The sequence below is a fragment of the Grammomys surdaster genome, unplaced genomic scaffold, assembly GCF_004785775.1.
Source record: "Grammomys surdaster isolate TR1022 unplaced genomic scaffold, NIH_TR_1.0 126176, whole genome shotgun sequence".
NCBI classification, from domain to species: Eukaryota; Metazoa; Chordata; class Mammalia; order Rodentia; family Muridae; genus Grammomys; species Grammomys surdaster.
The window spans coordinates 4036591-4045099 of record NW_021620983.1 but is presented as its reverse complement, the minus strand read 5'-3'; positions in this window follow the sequence as shown (position 1 = coordinate 4045099).

Below are 8509 nucleotides of genomic sequence, written 5' to 3'. Positions count from 1 at the left end.
GGTTAGTAACACACAACAGTTTCAAATCTGAGATGGGCACGTGGTGAAGTGTTCGTTAGCCCTTTGGTGTGAGGCAAAAAGTGTAGCTGCTGTGTGTTAGCGACTGAGGAGTCCTGGATCTGTGAAGGCCGAGCAGCTGCTGCAGCCTCAAGGACGGCGGGGAAGCTGGAAGGTTGCAGGTCTAGAGCCTAAATACAGTTCTCTTAGGTGACCTTTCACTTACTAAGAAGCCATTCACCCCACACCACCCTAATGTCCTGATTACACACAGATAAAACCCTTCTGGAATGTAGTCACTTAGCAAACTCCCAGTTTTCTTTCAATGAAATAGCTCAGGATCATCAGAGAGCAGCTGAGCCTACAGCCAAGACTTACTTCTCTGTGACTGCTTGTGTAATGCATTTGAAGTGTCTTTATTGAGTTACTATAAAAATCTCATGAAATTCCTTTTGCATTGGAACACTGGATTTGGGCAGTTACCTAAATCCATGTTTCCAGGCCACGGACACACATATTTGACTCCGGAATAAACTACCTCTTGTTCTCGTTGAGGCGAGATTGTGCAGACAGTACCAAGACAGTAACTTAGTTTCTTCGTACAGCACAGGTAGAGTTTTGTCAGAAACACCTCAGATCCGTTCCGTGTTGGATTTCGAGTTAATTTCTGCCCGTGTCAGAACCTTTCCCTGTTGCCGACTTCTCTTCAACTCAACCCTGTGCGGAGTCAGGGCCTGCAGTTTGCAGACGCCTGGCTCAGAGGCCAGCTGTCCTTGGAGAGTGCATTCACACTCATTTTCTTTGTGTTGCTATTAAAAAAAATTCTCCTATGATTCATAATTACAGCAACTTAATCGTTCTCTATTAAAAATGTCCATCTTAGGTTCTGGGTTCTTTTGAGGTCAGTGAAACCCTTCACACATGCATTTGTATTCAGACCTCAGATCTATCGGATGGGACGCCGCCACCATCTCAAAGCGTCCCAGCCTACTCTGCACACAATCGGTTTCAAGTCCATCCGTAACTTCACTTCCTCCTTCAGACAAATATGCCTGTAACTCATTAAAAACTCCGGGACTTGCATCAGCCAGCAAGGAACGCCAATGAACTGCACATGTCTAAGCTGATGTTTTCATTAGTAGTGCAGGCGCTGGGCCGGCAGGGGGCGTCTGTATTCAGCATTGTCAGCTCTGGACCGGCATAGGCGTCTGCACTCTGGACTGTCTGGCCACACCACCTGCCACCTGATCACCTGGCCTCATCCTGCATTCTCTTTCAAATCGCGGGTCTGAATGGAAGAAACAAACATTGGTTGCATTCTGGGATTGACGGCTAGGCTTGGTCATGCCTAACTCTCACATCTCTCTCGCTGTGGTCTAAGAATTCAGCGGATCTTTCTTCCAAAAGGTCTCACAAAGTCTCACAGTCAGCCTGCGAGAGAGAAGGGCTTCCTTCTCTTAGCCATTAACTCACAGAGGATCAAGTGTGTTCAGATCCAACGGGGCATGGGTTCTATGGATAGGAACCCATGTTTCTCTTTAAAAAAAAAACATGGTGGCCGGGCAGTGGTGGCGCACGCCTTTAATCCCAGCACTTGGGAGGTAGAGGCAGGCAGATTTCTGAGTTCGAGGCCACCCTGGTCTACAGAGTGAGTTCCAGGGCAGCCAGGACTACACAGAGAAACCTTGTCTCGAAAAAAATTAAAAAAAAAACAAACCATGGTGACCATTTTCTTTCATCTTTTTAAAAAGGTTTCTAATGTTCGTGTGTGTGTGTGTGTGTGTGTGTGTGTTCAGATGTCAGTGGAGACCAGAAGAAGGTGTCAGAGATCTCTTGGAGCTGGAGTTACAGGAGGCAGTGCGCTCCCTGAAGTGGCTTCTGGGATCTGATAGTGCTGGAGCCATCTCTCAAGCCCTCACCCCCAAGTGGGGAGAGATGTGAACATGCCACCGTTTGACTACAGAGGTGTACACTTGCTTTTCTGTGGTCGGCTTAGTGAAAGTCTACCACTTCACCACACACTGGAGCATTCTGGCAGGGAAGACTCCTGGCGATTTTCCAGAACACTGTGGCCTCCACGGTCTTCAGGGCCTCGTCCTTCCACCTGGAGAGGCCCAGGTTCGGCAGATTTTGTAAGTGTATATTGGAGAGTCTAGTTATGTCTTGGTCACTGTAATTAAGCCATTTTTTTTCACAGTACCAACAACAATTAGCTTTAAATGTTTTGTCCTTCCCCATTAAATGGTTAGTCCACTCTGGTTAACTCAGCCTTCTTGAAAGAACTCTCCCACCGTGTAGAGACTACACGTGGAGGGACACTCTTTCCCAGTTCCAAATCTCTGTCAGTCATGTTCCCCAGAGAGGAAGCCAGGAAGGCAGCCAGGTGAGAAGGTATTTCGTGGGGGAGGCTGAGAGGCCCTACATGGCCATCTACACTCCAGGAAGTCCCCAGAGATACACATAGCATGGCTTAGTCCAAGTGTAAGGCCCCAGAACCAGTGATGATGTCACAGTCTGTTGTTTGCCAAAGAATGATACCCCAGACTTGAATAGTACGCAAAAGCAAGGAGCATTTTATTCTGTAGAAGATCAGCATTGGGGAGTTCTCTCATTCCAAAGTGGAGAGACCACCAACTGAGCTCGCAGGCTAGATTTAACGCATGTTAGGGGATTCTGGGGTAGGCGGCCTTTATCTGACTCCATCTCTAGGGACATTCGATCGTCAGGGCGTGGGGGCCGGAACCTGTTACCCTTGTCCTTGCTTTAGGCTAGGTGGCTGGGCATCTTCTAGTTTCTGACTAGCTGCCTGAAGCCTGTTTTTTGTTTGTTTGTTTGTTTTTTTGTTTTTTAGCTGACTTGCCTGAACTTGCTCAGTTCTTAGGTCTAGTCTCCTAGACTGCCACTTTGAAACCTGTCATGGAGTCAGTGTTGTGTTTTATGAAAAGATAGAGAGAGGATGTGTTTGGTGGATGTTGTGTCAGGGATGGGGAAGGGAGTGCCTCCGAGGCCCCATGCTGAGGCATCCCTTCCCCCCTGAGGGACCAGCCACACAACGGTATAGTATAGAATGGAGTCTACTCAGGGCATGGGGAGGGGAGTTGAGAGGGTAGTAGAGACAGAGAAATGGAGAGAGAGAGAGAGGTAGAGAGAGTAGAGGAGTAGAGGCCGGCCATGAGCGCGTGGAAAGAGAGGGGGAGGGGACTGGAAAGAGCAGGAGCAAGAAGGGAAGAGAAAGAGCCAGGGGGGCACGCAACCCCTTTTATAGTGAGTCAGGCATACCTGGCTGTTGCTAGGTAACTGTGGGGCGGGGCTTAGACAGAATGCTAACAGTCAGCCTAGCCTTCTCAATGTAATGGTGCACCTCAAAACCCAAGGCTGAGAGCCTAGGTACCCAGTGGCCGCTGGTGGAAATCCAAGCATCCAGAGGCAGAGGTTCTGATGCCCGAGCAACAGGAAATGGTATCTCCCCGTATTATTATGCTCACGCTCACATTGTCTTACAGCTTTCCCATTAATGCTTTCAGGTGTCTTTCCCTGACTGTACCCCAGAGTTCTGGATCCCTAGCCGTGGCAGTGGGACGCTGCTCTCAGTTCAGCTCGGTGATCACAATATTCACCTCTCTTATTTTTCTCAATAACAAGTTATATTTACCTGTTTCTTTGCATATACTTAAAAAAATACAATCTTGGGCCGGGCAGTGGTGGCGCACGCCTTTAATCCCAGCACTTGGGAGGCAGAGGCAGGTGGATTTCTGAGTTCGAGCCCAGCCTGGTCTATAGCGTTAGTTCCAGGACAGCCAGGGCTACACAGAGAAACCTTGTCTCGAAAAAACAAAAAATAAAATAAAATAAATAAAAAAATAAAAAATAAAAATAAATACAATCTTAAAACATTTTGTTTATTTTAATGAGATCATGTCCTGGTTAGTTTTTGTTTTTGTTTTTTTTCAGCTTGATGTGGGGCAGAGCTATAGGCATTTGAGAAAAGGAAATCTCAACCAAGATATGTTCTCACCAGGTTGGCCTTCGGGCAAGCTTGTGCGTCATTTTCTTGATTAATGATTTATGTGAGAGGGTTCAGCCCACCGTGGACCGTGTAATCAATCCCTAGGAGCTTGCCCTGGGCTGTAGAAGAAAGCAGGCTGAGCAAGCTAACAAGCAGTATCCCTCTGTGGCCCCTGATTCAGTTCCTGCCTCGAGCCCCTGGCCAACTAACTTCCTTAGTCATCTACGATCACTGTGACCAGGATGTGGAAGCTCAAATAAACTCTGTCCTCTCCAGGTCGCTCGGGTCCTGGTGTTTTATCACAGGATAGAAACCCTAGCTAGTGTTTCTTAGCTAAGACAGTCGCAGGATAATCCTAGGTTCCGGTCTGACGTCATCACACATGCAGCACGCATGCTCCCCTCGTATCCACGCCCCTACTTCGCGGCCTTCTTCCCTTTCTTCGTCTTTGCAAATTGTCTCTTCTAATCCCATGTATTTTTTTTTTTTTATAACGCTTGCTGGTCATGGTGTAAAGCTACTTAAGAAGGACTAGAAATAGGTTTCTCTTCATAAAGAGCACTTTCCCTATTCCAGGGAAGAAGGTGGAAGGCTTTCCCCTTCCGTGTCATGGGGAATTGCATTAGCAGAAGGCAGTTGTAGGTTGTTTCCGCTCCCTCCTGGCTTCAGGTTTGTTGAGAACGCCACGCTCCCTCCACCCTTCTAAGCACTTCAGGACGGTCACGCTTTTGTCCAGCCTTGGGTCCCAGCTGCGCCCACTGCTCAGAACGTAGCCGAAGTCTCCTGGGAAGAAGGTTGTGTTCTTGGCAGAGCCTCTGGATTCCAGCACATGACGCATGCTCATTGGCTTCTATGAGCTCTGCTTCCTTTGGAACAGTCTCCCAAGGCAAGCTTAATCATTACGGATCTCAAACAGCCAGTGTGGCCAGGAAGAACAGGATCTGTTCCAGCTCCTAGGCATTCGTTAAGAAAACAAAGATGTGCTGTGTCACATGTGCTCCAGTAGGTGGCAGAGACGAGAGAGGCCGTGTCTGCGCACCGTGAATGAATGATTAGTCTTCAAACACTCCCTGAAAAAGCGAGCCTGAGGCGATCCAACAGTCTGGTGCCACGCAGACCCCAATGGCTCCCAGGACCAGGGGCCAAGCTAGAGACTTAGAAGAACCCTGCCTGGGACTGAGGGACACTGCCAGGAGTGAGCCTGAGACAGACAACCCTCGAATGGGGGGTGGGGGCACTGGGCGATAAGGTGGGGCAAGGAGGGAGCCTGAGATGGCCACCAGACTGGCTCCACGAGGCCTGGACAGGAAAAAAAAAAGCCCTGATCTGGGATGCTGCATGGGGACTTGCTGATGTCTGAGGGCTTTGCAGAACTGGCCCCACCCTCACCTGGACATTATGGGAGAGCTGGCCCTGGGAGCATGGGATCAGGAGAGCTGACCTCACCCACAGCCAGCTGCAGTATTCGGGAGAGAGGGGCCCATACATTGTGGAAGTTGTGGGTGTGTGGGCCCTATCAGTTGTCTCCCATGAGGAGAGATACCCTTATCACCCTTACCCTTCACCACCTGAAGCAGGCAGAGAGACCTGGCCCTGTGGTCACTTGAGAGAAGGATAGCTGTCCCTGCCCTTCCTCAGCTGCAGCACTTGGGAGAGCAGGCCCCTCACCCGGGCAGCACAGTAGAGCTGGTCCTGGTGGCAGAACCACCCTGAAAGCATGGGTGTGGGAGAGCTAGCCATAACACTTGTCTGCTGTGCAGTGACACTGGCAAAGGAGAGATGAGACCTCCCCCCAACCCCCACCCCCGCCACCTATGGCAGTCAGGATAGCTCTTCCCAAGGTCATCGGAGTAGGAGAGGCGGCCTTCCCCTCAACTGCTGTGTCATCCAGGAGAGCGGGCCCTGCACTTTACCTCAGCAGCACAACAGAGCTGGCCCTGGATGAAGGGGGTTGTGGGTGACCCGGCCCTGAGGATGTGAGTGTGCGAGAGTAGCCCCTGCCTCTTGTCTGATATGCAGTGGTATCTGGGAGGGAGACATTGTTCCCCCACCCCCACCTTTTGCCCTCACTACCTGTGGTGGACTAGAGTTGGCCCTAATGGGGGTCATGATAGCAGGAGAGCTGTCCCCCATCTGCTGCAGGACTCAGCAGAGTTGGCCCTAGATGTGGGGGTTGTGGGTATGTAGGAGAGCCAACCCTGCATCTTGTCTGCCGGGCGGCTGTGGTGCAGATGAGGGAGAGATGCCTTCCCTCCTCCTCTCCCTTGTTCATTTGTCATTATTGTGGGCAGGAGAGCTGGCCCTGAGGTCATCAGAGTAGGAGAATTGTCCCTGTCCCTCACTGGCTCCAACACTCAGGAGAGTGTTCTGCGTCTTGTCTGGGCAGCAGGGTAGAGCTGGACCTGGTTGTGGGGTTTGCTAGTCAGCCATCCCCGAGGGCAGGAGAGCTTGGGGTGGGGGGTTGACCAGCTCAGATCCCTCTCAGGCCCAGATGCAGGGCTTTTAACTGACCCACCCCAACATCTACCCCATCAATGAACTACTGGAGTGTATGAAGTACTGGTCCTATACATCCAAACACAGGTCTCCATGACGCAGGGCAACAACAGGATATCCACAGTGAGGTTCTAGTATCTCCAGAGTAGCAGAAGCCGGAGGCCTCGCACCAGACCAACAAGTCACTGCAACAAACATTTGCAGGCAAAGACGTGTGGACAAAAGGGTGCACTGTGGGACACACTGACACACTACAGCTCTCACTACCAGACTTTTTTTTTTCTGTTGGGGGGAGGTTGGCAGGATGGAGGGTCGGTATGGGGTGGGGAGGGGATGAGTAGGATTGGAGAGGATGATGTCAAATTCACGAAGAGGAAGAAAGAGGAGGAGGAGGAGAAGAAGGAGAAAAGGAAGAAGAAGAAGAAAAAGAAGAAGAGGAAGAGGAAGAGGAAGAGGAAGAGGAAGAGGAAGAAGAAGAAGAAGAAGAAGAAGAAGAAGAAGAAGAAGAAGAAGAAGAAGGCAAAAATGTTTTCAAGAATTGATCTCCATTTTACCCTTTAGTTTATAGCAAGCCCTGTGGCCCATTGGGGACGTTCCTATCATAACCTTCAGCAGAATCCATCGAATTATTTTTAGTTCTTACGAAAGCCGAGTGTATAAGATACTATCCTCTATTTTACAGGTAAAGGTGGTTGGTTCTTAGAGAGGACCGCTGGCCCAACGTCATCCTGTCTGTGAGCAGCCGTGTCAGCATCTCCTTCCGAAGCCGCCGTCACTTTATCATGGACGCTATATATAGGGGCACTTCATATACTCTCTGTGTAAGAGCTCACTATACCTCCTTCTGTAGGGAGGAATCTACACTATACACTGCTGATGGTTTGTTTGTTCTGGGTTAATCTTTAATCTAGGAGGCTGGGGAGGAATGCAAGGCTCAGTGGGTTTGGCATATGCTAGCCTCTCCTTGCTAGACAGAGGGCTAATGAACAGCAATGTGTGCATCTCAGGTCTAAGGCTGACCACCTGACCGGAGGAACAAGGCTAGGCTTTAGAGTGACTGACTGTCTGTTCCCTCTCCCTAATACAACCTGCCGGCTAAAGGTGAGGAGGGAGTCAGAGTTTTAGAATCTTAGTCATCTGTTGTCTCCCGCCCACAGCTCACTGAATAAAACACGGCTGGGTTTTGCCCACGTGTTTGGTGGGACAGAGCTGGTTTCACTATAAGGTGATTCAGAATTTTTTTTTAAAATGTTCTGTGGTTAAGTCAATCTAAGGAATGCTTCAGGTCTCCCCTCCACGGAAAGGCTGGGGCCACCAATCAGCCCTTTGGAAGCCATGCAGCTAAGACTTGCTTAGTACAGTGTTTCTAAATGCTCTTGCCCTCAGGACTTCCCCCACACCAGCAAGTACAATATACTAGTCCAGGCGGCAGTCGGAATCACATGGGGCACACTCTGCACAGAACAGCCCCGTGTTACGGCCGGGACTCTGCTGTTTGTGACCTTTCAGAAGGTCACCTCTGCATTATTTAAGAGTGGCTCCCCAGAGCATTTCTCAAGAGACAGCAGAGCTGGGTTTTATTAATTACATTGTTTCTTGTGGAAGAGACACACTTACGATTATGATAAACATAGCACAGAACAACAGTATAGTGATAGAACAACAGTATATATTTCTATGTCAAGTGTGTTCCCTCCCCCAAGCTGTGAAGAGAGCTGCTCTCTCTACCCCACGCCAGTGACACTTGGTGGCATGCAGAATGCTACCAGGGAGGTCCACAGCCGGGAAACTTGAAACCTATCTAACTGTGGAAGTCAGAACAAATATGTCCCCACTGTGCTCCACATCCATACCCTGATGACTTTACACAATGTAAGAGTTAAAAAAATCCTGTATTAAAAAAATTACATATCTTCAGGGTGTGTGTGGTGTGTGTGTATATGTGTGTATGTGTGTGTGTATATGTGTGTGTGTATGTGTGTGTATATGTGTATGTATGTGTGTATGTGT